The 15,755-nt window shown below is 42.2% G+C and overlaps 1 protein-coding gene across 9 annotated transcripts in view; it reads right to left on the reverse strand.

Annotated features, from left to right (window-relative positions):
• Positions 1 to 15,755, reverse strand: part of ST3GAL3 (ST3 beta-galactoside alpha-2,3-sialyltransferase 3) — a 184,595-nt gene that overhangs the window by 83,596 nt on the left and 85,244 nt on the right. The gene's annotated exons all lie outside the window — the stretch shown is intronic.

The following is a 15,755-nucleotide window of genomic DNA, read 5'->3' on the forward strand; positions in this document are numbered from 1 at the left end:
TTGTACTCTGTACCTTTGTGATAAACAGGAAGACACGTAAAGTTTAACCTTTCTGCAGTCATTAATATCTTGGGCTTATGCACAAAATCAAAGACTGATTTAATATCAGCCTAGTCCCTCCTGCTAACTGACTACGTTCTGACATGCATGAAGTCCACCGAAGTGTCCCGAACAGCTTTTTTTTACCAATATAATGCAAATCATCATTATGGGGACTGGGAAGTTTCGAGATAAACTATAAATATAATAAAATATAATAAAGACCAAAAAAAATTCAGTTTGCCTGCTCTAACAAAATCTTCAAACTTTCCTACTCGTTCTCCAAACATTTCAGACAAAACCACACATGCACACACAAAAATAACACGAAGCTTCGGTTAAAGGTTGGCTTCCTTTCGGGAAAATAATAATAAAAAAAAAGCTATAAAATTCAGATGAGGCAGAAACTTTGTTCTGACCTGCCTCGTGGTGCAGCACATAAGACAACACACAAAATTTGTCATTGTTCACCAAACCCTTTAATACCAAAACACAATTATGCAAGGGTGAAAAAGCTGACTTCTAGACAGTGTAGAATGGTGTTAGTTTAAAAACCAGTCTCCTAACATACTTTCAATGTCATAGTTTGTTTTTCATGTGTTATTGTCAAAGATGCAAGATTGAATTACATCTAGTTTTTCCTACCAAAAGCCAGGTGGGGTGTTCAAGGCCTCTGAGGGAACACTGAGCCAAATAGATGAGATTACATAGTAATACACGGTATTTGGAAACATGAGGAAGGTGAGCAAAAGCAGACTGCAATTACTGCCAGAGTTGTCAAATCTTCCTGTGCAAATACAAAAATGAGATGAGGAGGTAAGGAAAAAAGGTCCAATCCTTCTCCCTAGTAGAAAGAGTTAGCTCACATGGAAGATGCCAGCCAGCAACAATGACAGTTGGCCAAAGTTTAGCACAATTACATGCCACTGGGACAGAAAGGAGATCTCTGTTTCCAATGAAAAAGGAGAGCAGTCATCCAGGCTAATTGCTGCTGTAGAACATTGCATTCCTAAAAGGCAGAGTATCTGTTGTTCCTGGTGAAGAGCTAATATACATTCCAGAAGACTACAGATCCACAGCCATGCCATTGCCAGAAATCTCCCCACCCTCTGCTCATTCCTGCCACCACTGGCATGTTTGACCATCCTGAGCTGCTGGCAGTGTTATTGTACAGCAAATCAAACAGCACTTAATTGTTTCAAAAGCCTCTGATCTTGTTCCCTCCTACCACGTTATTTCATGTATCTATCTATCCTGACATTATCCTATTGTATCAAACCAATTTTCAGACTTGAAAGCCTTGAAAGGAATAGTAAAATTTTTAGTGGTCTTTGTAACAAGCAATAATGCCGTTGCAGAAGGAGCCTGGAAGAATTAAGTATTCCATCTAGAACAAAAAGCACATAAAATTTTTTGTGCATGGATATCAAGAAAGCTGAAAAGAAATCAGTAGATATTCAGGGAACAGGACAATGATGAAAAAGAGCCTTCCACCATCAGCAAAACCAAAAATGCACATATTGTTGAGCACAGCCAAGCACAAGCACAGAACAGATGTGACTGCTCTGTTGATGTACAGCACAGGGGATACAACACAGAAGGGAAAAAGCTATTGAAATTAATGAACAAATAGGCACAAAAGACAAATGAGCACGACCTGACCACGATATAGCCAGCTGAAGATGAAAATAAGGTCACTAATGTTTAAAGTGGGTAAGCTCCAAAACAGCCTTGTGATGGAAGCTGAGGAAGACAGGAAAGTGCAAAACAAATGACCTGAGCTGAAGCTTGGTCAGTTCATTAAAAGGGTTGTACTATTTGGTGTCTCACAGGCAGGGGACTGGACTTCATAATTCATTCTGTTCCCGAATGGCTGATGTGCCTTGACCTCTGGCATATTGCTCTTACCCAGGTCAGGAACCTTTCCTGCTAAGTCCTACTGGAGTGAGGATGCTGGCAGAAGAAATGTCAATGTTTCAAACATTGTTACTGAAACAGATGGGTGTTCTGAGAGAAAACAGCCTTAACTTTTTCAAGGCTCATATATTTCCAGAATGATCAATGCTACTGCAGGACCTAAACAACAAAAAAATTCTATTATGATGATACTGAAATTATTAATCTGCTGTGAAGTACACATCATGGCATTACAGCGGTATTGTCAGCTCTTCTGATTTTCTTACGTATAGTGCAATCTTCTGAAAACTTCTATGAGACGCAGTTCCTTATACCAGACTACTGGGATAAACTCTGCTTTCATGTTAAAATACCCAAAGCAAATAAAAAATATTTTCCTAGCCTTACAGTTGAAAATGAGACCTCAATAACTAACAAAGACTAAGAACTAAATAATTAAATAAAAAGAAACCATTACTTTCAAACTGCATGCGTTTTCTGTTCTGACTCATTATTCCTGACTGTAGGTTGCAATTCTCATCAGTGCAACTCCCTACAGTGACTTTAAGGTGTTCCAGAGAAAGCCTCCCCAATGAAAATGCAGGCAAAGGACAAGCCTGCTTTCAGACACAAACAGGAAATGAAAGTAAAACAGTAAAACTGAGGAGGGGAAAAAAGTCTGGAGAAGCTATTGCACCAACAGTTGCCTACAAGCACATAAGACAGGCAGATCATAAAATGCAAAGAAACAAAGACAAGAAGTTGTTCGTCTTCTTTGTACACTACACAAACTGATGCTCAAAGACAATCACACAGATAGCCCACTGTGATGTTTCTTAGAGTTTGTTTGGGTTCTTTAAAGTCATCACAATCTAGGTTTGACAAAAACTGGCATAGCAATCACAATACAAATCTAGTTTTGTTGAAAAAACAGGAAGATACGAACTAAAACCAAGAATGAAATCTGCAGCGAAAACAAGAAGGGACTGAAAGCATGGGAGATGCTGGGCAAGAGCTGCTCTCTCCGAACATTATGAAATTGGACAAGGCTTTTTGGTTGGAATCCATGCCATAATTTGCACCATCCAGAAAATGGACATCTTAACAAAAAAGACAGTGAGGGTGGAAATGTTCTCCATTGCACAAATCCCTAATGCCTAAACAATTTACCTTGGCATGCTCCTTCTTGTAGGGAGTTGTTCAAAAAACAGTTGTGAGATTTTCAAGTTTGCCTAGTAATCAAAGCAGTGTAATTCACCCAACCAGAGAATAAGCTTTTTTCTTCTATTCAGTGAAACAGGATAATAAAGCTATAGGTGCCTTAGGTGCCACCTCCCAGGTACAGCCACCTGAAGTGCATTTGTACAACATACACCAAAAAAATCACTACTGTCAGAATAGTATGACCTACTGAAAAACAGTTACCGATAAATTACAAAGCTGCTATTAATGAGAGCCATATCCAGCCCAACGGGAAAAATTCCAGATGTGTTTCTGTTACTCTGCTGCACAATAGACTTCACACTGTAGTGCAGGATGAACTGGGGGCAGCCAGTTGTTACTATTTAAGGTTCAGACAGAGGCTTTTTTCTTCCTTTAACCAGATGCAAAAATCTCCAAGGATTTTTGCATCTCACAGGCTCTGACTAGGAATCTAGACAAAAAAAGGCCAAATCATGTACCCCGGGTGGGAGAAGTGTTTTCAGAGGGGTCTTTTCCCCAGCGGTGACAGTGCCAGCAGGTCCTTCTATAACTGTAAAGAATGTTTGATATGGGAGACATGGACCCTGTGCCCAGTTTCATGTAATTCTCCATCTCCTCTGTCACCTTATTAATTCCAGCCCTTAGCCTAAGAGTGATCTGTAAAGCAACATGCATTACAATCTTCCAGATAATATCAGTACTGTTTAATATAAGCCTCTCTCCTTTGGTCCCATGGTTTTAAAAATAAACAAGTATTTTAAAAGCACATGACATGGAGCTTGTAAAACCTTTCTGGGTACTGCTTCCAGAGATAAGGCACAGAGACTGGACACTGAAGAAAGTTTCCATGTAAGAGGCCACCTGACAAAACCAAAAGGATTTACTGACTCAAGGAGCAAGTGGGTGCAGTGGAGAAAACTGCTAACGGTTGACAGCTTAGACAGCTATATCCTTTCCTCATCATCCCACACAGAAAGTGTCTGACTTGATTAGGCAGAGAAGAAGGGACTGGAGGTGCAACCTGACTACTCTGACAAAGAAAAGAACCATGAAGCATGCTGACCTCTCCTGTCCTACCTACAAAACAGGTGCAAAAAATAAGACATGCTTCCAGCCAGCACACCTACTGGCCTCCTCCAACCAGGGTCCTATGATCTGCTGTGTCCAAGTCTTTGTGTCCAAGAACTTTGACTGTGAACAAGTCAAAGTTCAACTGCATCTGGCAAGAGACTGTGCAGCAACAATGGCACCCCTGGCAGGACTGTGCTCTGAGGCTTGATGGAAACCTGAAGACCAAGGTACGTTCTTAAAAGCCTGCTCTCCAAAACGCTATAAACCTTTTGGAGGAACTTATATCCCCCCTGATTCTCTAATCAAAGCAGAGAGACCTTCCCAATTATTATCACATCACCTGAAGAACTGTACAACAGTCTTCCCAGTTCCAGGAATGGAGCTTTTTCAATGAGATGGTTAATTTCAACAAGTTCCCACAAGAAAAGCCAGTAGAAAAAAAGGATGCTGCTGGTTTATGCATTTGAGATTTATGTAAGTCACTGAAATAAATACTAAGTATTATTAGCTACTAAAGGAAATGGTTATGGTGAAGATGAGGGGATAAAAAAAAAAACCCCAGAAATACGCCTTCTCTTTCCGTACCCTTGATAAAGAAAGTGCTTTTCCTATAGCTGTGGGAAAGAAAACAAAATGTAACAGTGAAAGTTAAAATTACGGGTCTTTTGGCTGTTATCAAGGGGAGCCATAGCACACGGACACAGTGCAGTCTGAGTGATCCCAAGTTCCAAACCAAAGAAATGCTGCAGGCACATTCACCATCAGCATTTGTATTTGCTCCTGAATATTACAAAGAGCCGCGAACATTGCTGATCCACTACTTTTGTCCCAGCAGCAACATTTAATTGCGTGAACTGCATTCAGCCTTTATAGAAAGCATCAGTAAGTTCACTCCTACCATTGATATTCTCCCAGTGACCCCCTCAGGCAACCCAGTATTAAGTAGTTTCAGTGTGTAGCACTGCTAGTTGACACAGAAATCCTGCCACACCCGGGAGTTTTTCCATACCCTTAGTGAAGTGAGTGGGTGGAACAAAGTACAGAGTGACCCTGTAACCCAGCATCTCCACAGTTCCATCAGGGAGCCACAAAAGAAGTAACTTACTCTCCACCTCAGCCAGGAATTCAGTCTATTCACTGTATTTTCTTAGCTTCATCCGGTTTTGGTTTATTCTCTCATTCTTTTGTTTGCCCACCTATGTTTGTCTAACCACTTAGATGGCCCACACAACCATTACAGTATTCAAGCGCTCCACAATTACTTACAATTTACACCTGTCACAGAGAAGTTGTTCCTGTTTTCATTCCACTTCTTGAAAGTTTTAAAACTAATTCCATGAAGGTATTAAAATTTTTGCTGTAGACATACTTGGTGTGACAGTGCAAGAAATCTCTTGGTTACAGTGACAAATTGCAGTCATTTTGTTCTCGTTCAATCTTAAACAAAACAATCACCTCGGTAAGAAAAACTGGAAAAAGCGATGAAAGCTCACAGCCGAAAGAGTGAAAGCTTTGGAATGCACTGGCAAAAGAAAATTAATAAATAATGACTAATCTTAATGACTAGCTATTTCTACTATCTTATCATCTTAAGTACTTCTACCGTCCAATAAATCAGCAAATGCGTAGTCAGTTCTTTGAACTTACTGAAGTTGAACAGAATAACAAGAAAAAACAAGAAAGTTATGGTTCAAGCTACCAAATAATGTTCCTTAAAAAAAATTATTATTCAAAGCTGTAAAAAAAAAAAAAAAAAAAAAAGAGCCCAGAAAACATTGACTGCGCTTCCAAATTTTTCCCAAGTAGTTATTTTTTCTAAAAACAATTTCCACGTATCACCTTAGAGCAGTTTAAAAAGTTAAAGCCCACAACCCCATCTAATTCAGGATACTCTTACATTTCCCTGTCTAAAGAGAAAAGTTGAAGAACTACTTTAGCTAAGTATCCCTTGATCTCAATGACAGAGAAGCAGCAGATTTTCATTAACCAGCAAAGAGCAATGCTGTTGGCCGAAAGGCGAACTTCCCACATGTATTTATGGGTGCTCTTTGGACAAGTGTTCAAACAGACCCCAAACAGACAACCACGGAGCGAGGAAACAGTACAATATCATCCCACATTACTCTCTCTGCCTCTGTAATGCTCCTGCTCAGCCCTCCTGAACCGTACCGTTCTGTTGGACACTTTGCTTTTCCTGAGCTGCAGACTAAGTGTACTTGGCAGTGAAGTTCACAAGCAACACAATTATAAAACCTGCAGATTCTCATGTCAATGCTGTATAAACATCACCATCTAAAGTTCAACCTACAAATGACTGAAGAAAAGGTTTTCAGAGACAATCGGCACTTTGTTGAATTTAACAGAAACTGCATAGTAACCCGTCTTCTGAAAAAATCAGGTCACCCATGTAACCATACTTATCTTCCAGTAATTACTTCTGAATATTCCCCAGTACACATTTTTCCACCATAACAGCCTGATACATGCCCTGCGGCAATGGTTTCCATTTTAGTATCCTGGCCAATCATGAAATGAATCAAATCGACAGCCCCTCTGGTGATACCAAGCTTTAGAGGCAACCAAACAGGTCCCCTCCCCTCCTGTCAAGTTTTATCAGCTAACCTTTGAAAAATGGCATGCCTAGTTATAGGGATTAGTATCTCCTACAACCAGAATAGGAATTAGGAGTTAAAACACAAGGGCAGCTCTAGTAGAAGTAAGAACTGGCTGACATGCAGCAGTATCAACAAATTGCTTCTAAACCTGCCTGTAGCCAGCACAGCTTTGGAGAATCTGTAACAGTGTGAGCTTTTGTTCCGTGGCTTCTTACTTCTTTTCATACCGAGAGTGTGCATAAGGTTGCAAAGCACAAATCTGAACAAACTTTGCCTCCTTTGCTTACTGTTATCACCCACGGAAAGCTATCAGGGGCATTTCTTGAAACACACGTGAACAGCCTGGGCTCTGAGGGCAGTGATCCTGAGGCACGGAGCTGGGCAAGCGCTAACCACCAACGCTGACCCCAGAACAGAGGTATGGGGATTAGAGATGCGCTCTATCTTGGTAAATACAGTTACTGCATCAGAACCGGTTGTTTCTGAAGCAGGGGGGCAGGGAGAGAAGTGTTGCTTGATTTTTAGCTTGGGATTATTTTTTTAAGAGTTCATCACCTTGCCTGCCCAGCAGTAAGGAAAATCCTACCTAAGGATGCGAGTGAGACTGTGCTGGGTCAGATCAGAGTTCAAAATCTCTTTTCCAAAAATGGCAATAAATGGATGTCTAAGGTGAAGCAAGAACAGGGCAAAGAGATAAAATATTTCCTCCCTAACATTCACACAGCTTTCAAACATTCTCAGCTGTGGATTTCCTGAGCTTGATGTGGTTTGTCTAATCAGAAACCCCCCTTTCCCTCCCAGCAATGGATCTCGCCTCCAAATGTTTGTCCAGACTCCCCTGGAATTTGTACAGATATTTTGCAGCCGTCACACGCTTTGGCAAGGAGCTACCCAGGTATATAGGACCTGATGCACAAAGAACTGAATCTTTTTTGTTCTGATACCTGGAAGTAGAAACACATTATGCAGAAAGACTGTATCAGTGTTTTTTCTACCTTTCTTCCCTGTAGTAAAAGCCAAGGGAGAGTTCAGCGCAGCTCAGCCAGAAGACCCACCACAGAAGATCAGATCTCCCTCTGCTCTCTTGCTTCCTTCCCCTCAGACGTTAACAGGGACATATGTTTTTATCCTGTTTGTTACACGTCCAGCCTCAGCAATCACATTGCCTCCTACTTCTCAATTGCCCTTTGCCCTCAAGGTCTCCTTCTGCTTTTGGGATTTGATGCTACCAAGCTTGAAGTTTCGTCTCATACAGCTCTCATCTGGGAAGCACGCTACCTCTGTGCAGTAGAAGACTTTAAATCCATTTCTTGTGTTGCTCAGACTGTATCTCCCAAAGCTCTCCACTGGGTTTCCTGGTGCCTACCTCAAGCCACTTGCTCTCACCTACTGGATGAGTAACTACCCCTTTTTGGCCTGGCAGACCACTTTGTAACTTTTAAGATCAGGGAGTACTGCAGGCAGTAGTCCCTCTCCCACCGCACAGGGAGCCCAGCCTCCTCCTGTGTTCACACAGGACAGCTTTCCCAGAGATGTCTGGTAGTTGTAGATGGCTGGGAAGTTTCAGATTTGTTGCATACAACTGAAAATCTCTCTCTGCACAACGTAGTTCGGGAACACCAGAAATGGAAGTATCTGTAAAGGACTCAAAAGCCATACACGTACAAGACCCATCTGCCTTCTGGGAAACAGTGCACAGAAACCATGGCACGCTCGGGAAGTGGTCTGGGCTTCCAGCTGGTGAGGAACATGAAGGCACTACTTCCACAGACTGCACTGCACAAGAAGCAGTAATTATGGCAGCTATCAACCGCTTCAAGGAGATTATTCTCCTGCTCTTTTGAGCCGGCCAATGTTCTCCAGCAGCTGCGCACAAGGAGTCAAACACTAGCTTTCAAAAAGATGTATTTCATAAGGAGATGAGGTCTGTCCAGACATAAATGACAAACAGCCACATTACTCCTCTTTACCCACTAGCTAGCGTGGGAATAAAGCTCAGACACAGGATAACTGCCTCTGTAGTAATGTCCTGCAGCTGTCAAAGAGTTGGCATGCGAACAAGTCAGGCACAGGAAGAAGAGAAGTGCTACTGCAACCCTGGCCAACTGCGCAATTTCAGAGTCTCGACATGACAGCACGAAAGTAGGTGACCACAGAGACACTCTCCCATGCCACCTTCCCTACACCTTTGCCTTGGACGTTCACACGTCACCTCTACTAACCTGCAGGAAGCACAGCAGTATGTACGCTTGCATCCAGCAATAGTGACTTAAGATCCAGTCTTGTGTGGGAAGCGTTGACGAATTACCTCTGGTAGACACTGAAATCACTCAACCAATTAAGCAAGATTAGATTAGCTAGTGCGTTTGGAAAAATACTATGAATAAGGTGCGTGCAGCTGCACATGTTTTTACTCAATCACATGACAGTAGGACATGTATTACTTCAAGCATCAAGGCTACACTGAATCAGATAAGCAATCCCACCTAAAACAAACAGCCGCCACATATTCCCACAAAAGAAAAATAACTTTGTACTCAGCCAGTGGAATAAACTGACCAGAAATACAGTTTCTACCCACCTCTGATCAGCTTCAGAATCAATGCCTTACAGAGCAAGAATTCGTATTCTTACTTTTTTAAAAAAATCTACTGTTACTGTAGCTGTTTTATTACTTGTATTAGTACATGATGACGCATCTCTTATTCAGATCCTGTCTCCGTAAAGTCTACAAGCTTAAACCAGTTTGAAACATGGTCTGTCTCCATTTAATTGAGAGCCAAGAAGGGTTAATATTAATGCAATTTACTACTTTTCTGCCATTCACTAAATTGCCCACACCTATGGCATTCTCTCTGCAAATAAACATATCACATTTTCACTGATACAGAACGCATCTTTCCTAGAGAGACAGGCTACGAGTTTATTTTGGACTAGATTGGAAAGCAGGTCTGAAGGAGGTGTGCAGACATGCAGGTCTTCTCTACCACTGCCTCTTCTTAGCAAGGAGTTAAAGCGGAAGAGCAGAGGACCAAGGTCTGAGCTCCATGGGCCTCCTTCTAGAGGACGCTTGGTAGAGCTGGGTGTGAGAGAGTTTCTGAAGGACCTGTGGAGGAGTGCTCCAGCGAGGGAACGAGAGGGGACAAATAAGTAAGGGAAAAACAACATTTTGAGAAGAACCAGCTTGACTGTGGTAAAGGCTGTTGGCTGGAACAACCTAAAAGGCAACCAGTTTTAAGCAATCACTTGTCACGCTGCTTCTTCCACCCCCTCCTGTAAAGTCACATCACATCAGCTCATCTCCAGCAGCTGCCTGAAACACTGCCTACACACCACAATTCCTGGGGATCTGCTGATATTCACCAAACCACTACTGCATCAAGGCAGCTCCTGCTGTACCGCACCCGAGTGGCACTGAATGTCGTGCCAGAATTTGCTCTTCCAGGTATGGAAAAGGCAAGAGAAGCTTAGGACACAGGGAATGAGCGCCACAGCTGGGAAAAGTGGAAGGTACTGGAAAAGGGCAGTGGGGAAAACATGCTTATGGTGTTTAGAGGTATGGGATAAGGATGCTGGTCTGTGCAGGTCATGGTATACAACAGGGCAGAAGACAGAGCTGCCAGAGTATGGTACAGTGACAAGTGAGGCTGGACACTGGTTTGTGATCTGAAGAACTAAGAAGACGCAACAAGGAAATGGTAAATGCAGTATTATACGGACCACGGGACAGGATATCTGGTGACTAGGACTACAGAATTCTCTTTTTAAAACCATATTTCGGAGTTGCACCTCTAAATTCAGCTTGGAACCCATCTGAGATCAGTCTTTGCAGCTTAGCAGCGAAGAAGTCAAAGACTCTGCCTACAAAGAAGCCACCAGAACCTCTGTCTAGAAGTTTCCAGGGGCCTTCGAAAGGTGTAAGCAGTACTGGAAGCACCCTAGGATGGAACTGGAGAAGAGGAGCTTGAGGACATGAATGAAGTATTATCCCTGAGCACAGAGATGAAGAGAGGAGGGCAACCACCAGGGCAATAGGATAACAGACAAGTATTCTCTGAGGTGGAGAGGTAAACTTCAGATCCTGAAGTATTGTAAGGGAAGAGGCAAGCAAGCAGAAGAGCAGAAATTTCTGGAAAAGACCTGTCAAGGAATGAGAAAAAAATTGAGGAAAAGGAAAAGAAAGCAAGTTGGGGAACGAGAAGGCAAAAATGTTGTGCTGAGTATCGCCATTCTCTCTCATTTGGAATGGGGAGCAGTGAGACTATGGGCAACAAATAACTGAAAAGGACTCAAGGGCAGGTCACAAACAACAAGGCATTTATCTCTGTGGCCACAGCAGGTAGTCAGAACCATTTCACCATAAGGAGTACAAAACCAAAGGAAGGCAGAATCCATTTTTAACACAGGAGAGGTCAGACTGGTCCCAGATTTCTGGCAGGGTAAGAACAGGAGTACACTGTGGGTTGAGTCAGCTGGAAGACAAGAGAGGCAAACAAGTAAGCAGCCAGTAAAAAGAGGACAAGGAGAACAAAACACTTGTCAGTGGAGGAAAAGAAACTGATATAAGGTAATATAAGGAAAGCAAATGAGTTGTCATAAGTCATGCAATGGGTCACAGAAAAAAAATGAGAAAATGGGCAATGAATTGTGAGATTTGTGCCACTATGTATGCAGTAAAACTTCAAATACGTTCACATTGCATGATTTTCAGTTATAGGAGTTGTGCTGGTCTGTGTCACACCATGGTCATCTAAACGTTTACAAGTCTATTTTTAACATTCCTTTTAAAGAGTTTTCCTGGTAAGCAAGTTTATTATGTTGTGGTTTCTCAAGTCCCTTTACAAGTTTAGGTAATACATTTGCTCCTTCCGTTCCTACAGCCGAAAGTCTGATTTTAATGAGAGATTCCACATTTTGGTTAGCAGCTCAGTCATTACATTCTTAAGCCTCTTCAAAATTCCTAGATGTACAGAGTCCAGCACAGGTGATTTAGCACTCATTAGTTTAGCTGCGAGAGGGACCGGAGACACTGCTTCAGAGAGATTTTACTGTTCTGAAGCTGGTTCCCAAGCATATGGGGCTGGAAAGCAAAAAGGTAGGAGGGCAGATTTACAAACTCACACCACTGAGGAGAGCTAAGGCTTGAATCAGTTACAGTCTACCCTCCGCCTCCTTCCTGTCTGTACAAGATGTCTCTATTTAACTTTCAAAAAATACTTGCTGCTACTATAGGCAGGAGCATGAAGAAGAATAAGCCCTCCAACTAGTTTTACTGATAGCTCCCATGGTACTCTAACTCTTGATCAGTGGGGATTTTTTTAATCCTTATTAGCAAGGATGTAACCAAAGGAAGAAAGATAACCCAAGGATGAATGAGACCTTTATTCAAGGTATCTCTGAGAAGGAGCAGAGACTAAGACAAGCAAAGATGAGGGTCCTGGTGGACAAGTTCAACACGAGCCATCATTGCTCCCTCGCAGCAAAGGTGGCCAACAGCATCCCGGGCTGCACTGGGCAGAGGGCTGCCAGCACGGCGAGGGAGGGGAGCCTGCACCGATGCTCAGCACTGGGGAGGCGCTGCTGGAGGGCTGGGTCCCATCCTGGGCTCCCCACCGCAAGAGAGAGATGGACATGTTGGAGTAAGTCCAATGAGCCAAGAAGGTTAAGGGACTGGAACATCTGCCATATGAGGGGAAACTGATTGCTGGGATTGTTTAGCCTTGAGCAGAGAAGACTCAGGCGGCTCCTACCAGTGTGCAAAAATACCTGATGGGGGCAGTCTGGGCAGAAAGACTTCTTTTCAGTGGTGCCCAAAGTACCAGGCAAGAGGAAAAACTGAAACACAAAAAATTCCATTCAAAATAAAAACAACTTTTATTGCAAAGGTGGTCAAGCATGGGAACAGGTTGCAGAGTCCCCAAGGTGACCCTGCTTTGAGCAGGGGGGTTGGACTAGACCAGCTCCGGAGGTCCCTGCCCACCCCACCTGGTTCGTGATTCCATGACCCTTCTCACCACGAAGCAAGGAACACTGAAGTTGCGTAAGCTCAATTCCTATGCAGGTCAAATCTCAGAAACAAGGGTCTGCTAAAACTCCATTTTATACAAATGATGTAACTCTTGCTGATCTCAATCAGCCTAATCAAGTGCTAAGATTACAAAATGGAAAAAAGGGCATTTAATTTGCTCAATACCAGTAGCCATTCTGCTGATCCAATGCTTAGTCAGAGAGAGCTTGTGAAAACTGGATTAATGCATGACTGCAGGATCTCATCCTCTGGAAATCACAGCTTAAATTTGCCATTCAACAAACCTGGAAATCTGTAGCTTTAATGTCATCCCGTGCAAATGGGTACATTTACCTGGCATAAAATACACAAGGAAAATTTGACCAATCGAGGAACATGTTCAAGTGTAAATCCCTAGACTCCTACTCCAAACTGAGAGTGCCCATGCAAATCTGATGACCCCTGCAGAACAGATATAAAGAAAGCAATGAACTACTCCTTTCAGTTGATGCTGAAGAAGAGAAATTAATTAACCAAAATGGGGAAGTGTGAGTCTCAATATTTACAGTTTAGTCAAAAGTCTCCTGAATGCCCAGTGTCTATCCACACCATTTAACACCTCTGCAGTTTAAGTGAAGCAGTAGGACTGATTAATAAGTTAACATCAGAGCTCTGTGACACAGTGGGGAACTGTGTCGGGAGACTCAGGACTATCATACAGCCAGCAGTGCTGCTGCAGGCAAGGACGAAAGGACAGTGACAGAGCAGAGATTAAAAGAACAAGAAAGCCCAGCACGTCCGGCAAGTGTGCACATTATGGATTACTGCAAAATGTTAAGTTGTATTGTAAAGGAAATGGATAGTAAAAGTGACAACTACTCCTCTCTGACGTTTTGATGATTTTTTAAGCTACTTTTCAGCATAGTCCTCTGACAAACTACAGAAACTGTGCAACTTATAAACTAATATAACCAGAAACTTACACAACTAAGTGTAAATAGGGAAGCTGCTTCACTTTTGTCCTCAAGTCAAATTAATAATGCAACAATCTGTCGATTTCTCTATCAGTCATAGCTCCCAATAACCTTCTGAAACATGGAGCGATTAGCAGAGAGGTCAGAAATTTGTAAATGATGCAGCTCAGACACGTGATCTCATTTCATAATTTGTACCCAAGAACCATCTCAGCCAGCACAAAGCAGGACATTTCCTGAATCCAAACACACCATGGGAGCAGTCAGGACTTCAGTTTATTTGATCTGAGGTTTCATTTCTACATCATTTCAGCATCAAGCCACATGATCTCACAAAGGTATTAAGCAAGAGACTGGAAAAAAAGAAATAGCAGTCAGCACTTGGGTTACACTGGCAGCTAGATGGCAGGTTTTGTTCTCCAGAAGTACTATCAAAACCTGAGTCCAAAAAGGTCTTGGAGGTCAGAGCCTCCCAGGCATGAAAGAGCCTGCGGACATCCAAAAAGTGTGTAGCTCACTTAGGACTGTAACAATCCCAGGCAGAATCCTTCTGATGAAGCTAAGTTTCCCGACTACACAAACACATTTCAGTGATTTAGCAAAGGCTGTCAAACCCACAAACCGCTGCTGCTTCTATAATTCGCAGGGCACGGAACTACCCTTCATCTGGAGATTCATCCCTGACCAGCAGCCATCCTAGAGCTTCGTCTGGAAGCACCTGAGTCTGCTTAGCCCTTACTTCATTACCTTTCTTATCCAAATGAAAGAGAAAGAAAAGCCGAAGTTAATCCTCTGCCTGCTTGTGAAGTAGGCACCAAGCCTGTTACAATTAATTCCTAAGCCATCTATTTTCTCTTGAATAGTCCTACGACAAGACTGACTCAGAAGTTATTTTGATGAGTTTTATCCGAACAGTTCAACCATTACCCCATTACATCATTTGAAGGGATGGGCCGCATGAAGGATGCCTTTCCACCTCTGTGTGAAATTTTGTGCTTTAGTAACTTTCAGTGATTGAGGTCAACACTTTCAAGGTAAGACACCCAGAGTTCAGTTTTCTACATCAATTTAAGTAAAGTAAGTCTAAAAAGCTTCGGCCAAATTTCAGAGGTATTGAATGCATTCGAGCTCTCACAGCTCTGTAGCTCATATAGCTAAAAAAAAATCAGACTTTAAGGTACATAAATCATGGATATAGACTAAACTTCAGAAATGTTGGTTTAAAGTCAAAGATTTGAAACTGATCACAAGAGAAACCAGAGCCAGCTCGTGAAAATACTTTCTACGCATTTTTTCTTAGCACATTTATGCCACTGCAATATAAAGCATCACACACAGAGCAAAGAATTATTGCTATAAGGCTTCATTTGGCCCATTCTTCTCTCTCTTTTAAAATAAATTTTAAAAACTAATATTAATATTACATTGCAGTGGGGGATCCATGCCCACAAACGCCCCCCTTATGAAGCATAATCCATAATGGATGAGCTTTTAACAAGCACCTGAGGCATTGTGGAAATGTCACCAGAAGTACTAATGGACTATTAAATGTCTGCCATGAAATATACGGACTGCTTCCACATAGCTGTGCTAATGCTTATTTACATACATAATTCCTAGTGCTTGCAAGAACATGACACACGCACTTTGAATATTGCTCTGGTTCCTCCACTGGTTTCCTTCCATCTGTAACTACTTTTTACAGCACTTGCAGAAGATGTGCTTCTTTAGAAAGAAATCTATACTTTTCTGTGGCATGGGTCCCAGCAGGCAGAGCTCTTATGCTTGTAATTGGATTATTCTAGCTTCTCCTTCAGTCTTCCAGATACCAAGCTACAGGCATAACTACTGGGCTTTTTTTTTTTGCTTGTTTTTCTTTTTTTTTTATACACTCTCAACTGTAGGCAAACAAAGACAGTAAATTCAGAGTTGCATCAACTAAGCTCAGAT

This window comes from Falco punctatus (genome assembly GCF_963210335.1).
Source record: "Falco punctatus genome assembly, chromosome: 11".
Lineage (NCBI taxonomy): Eukaryota > Metazoa > Chordata > Aves > Falconiformes > Falconidae > Falco > Falco punctatus.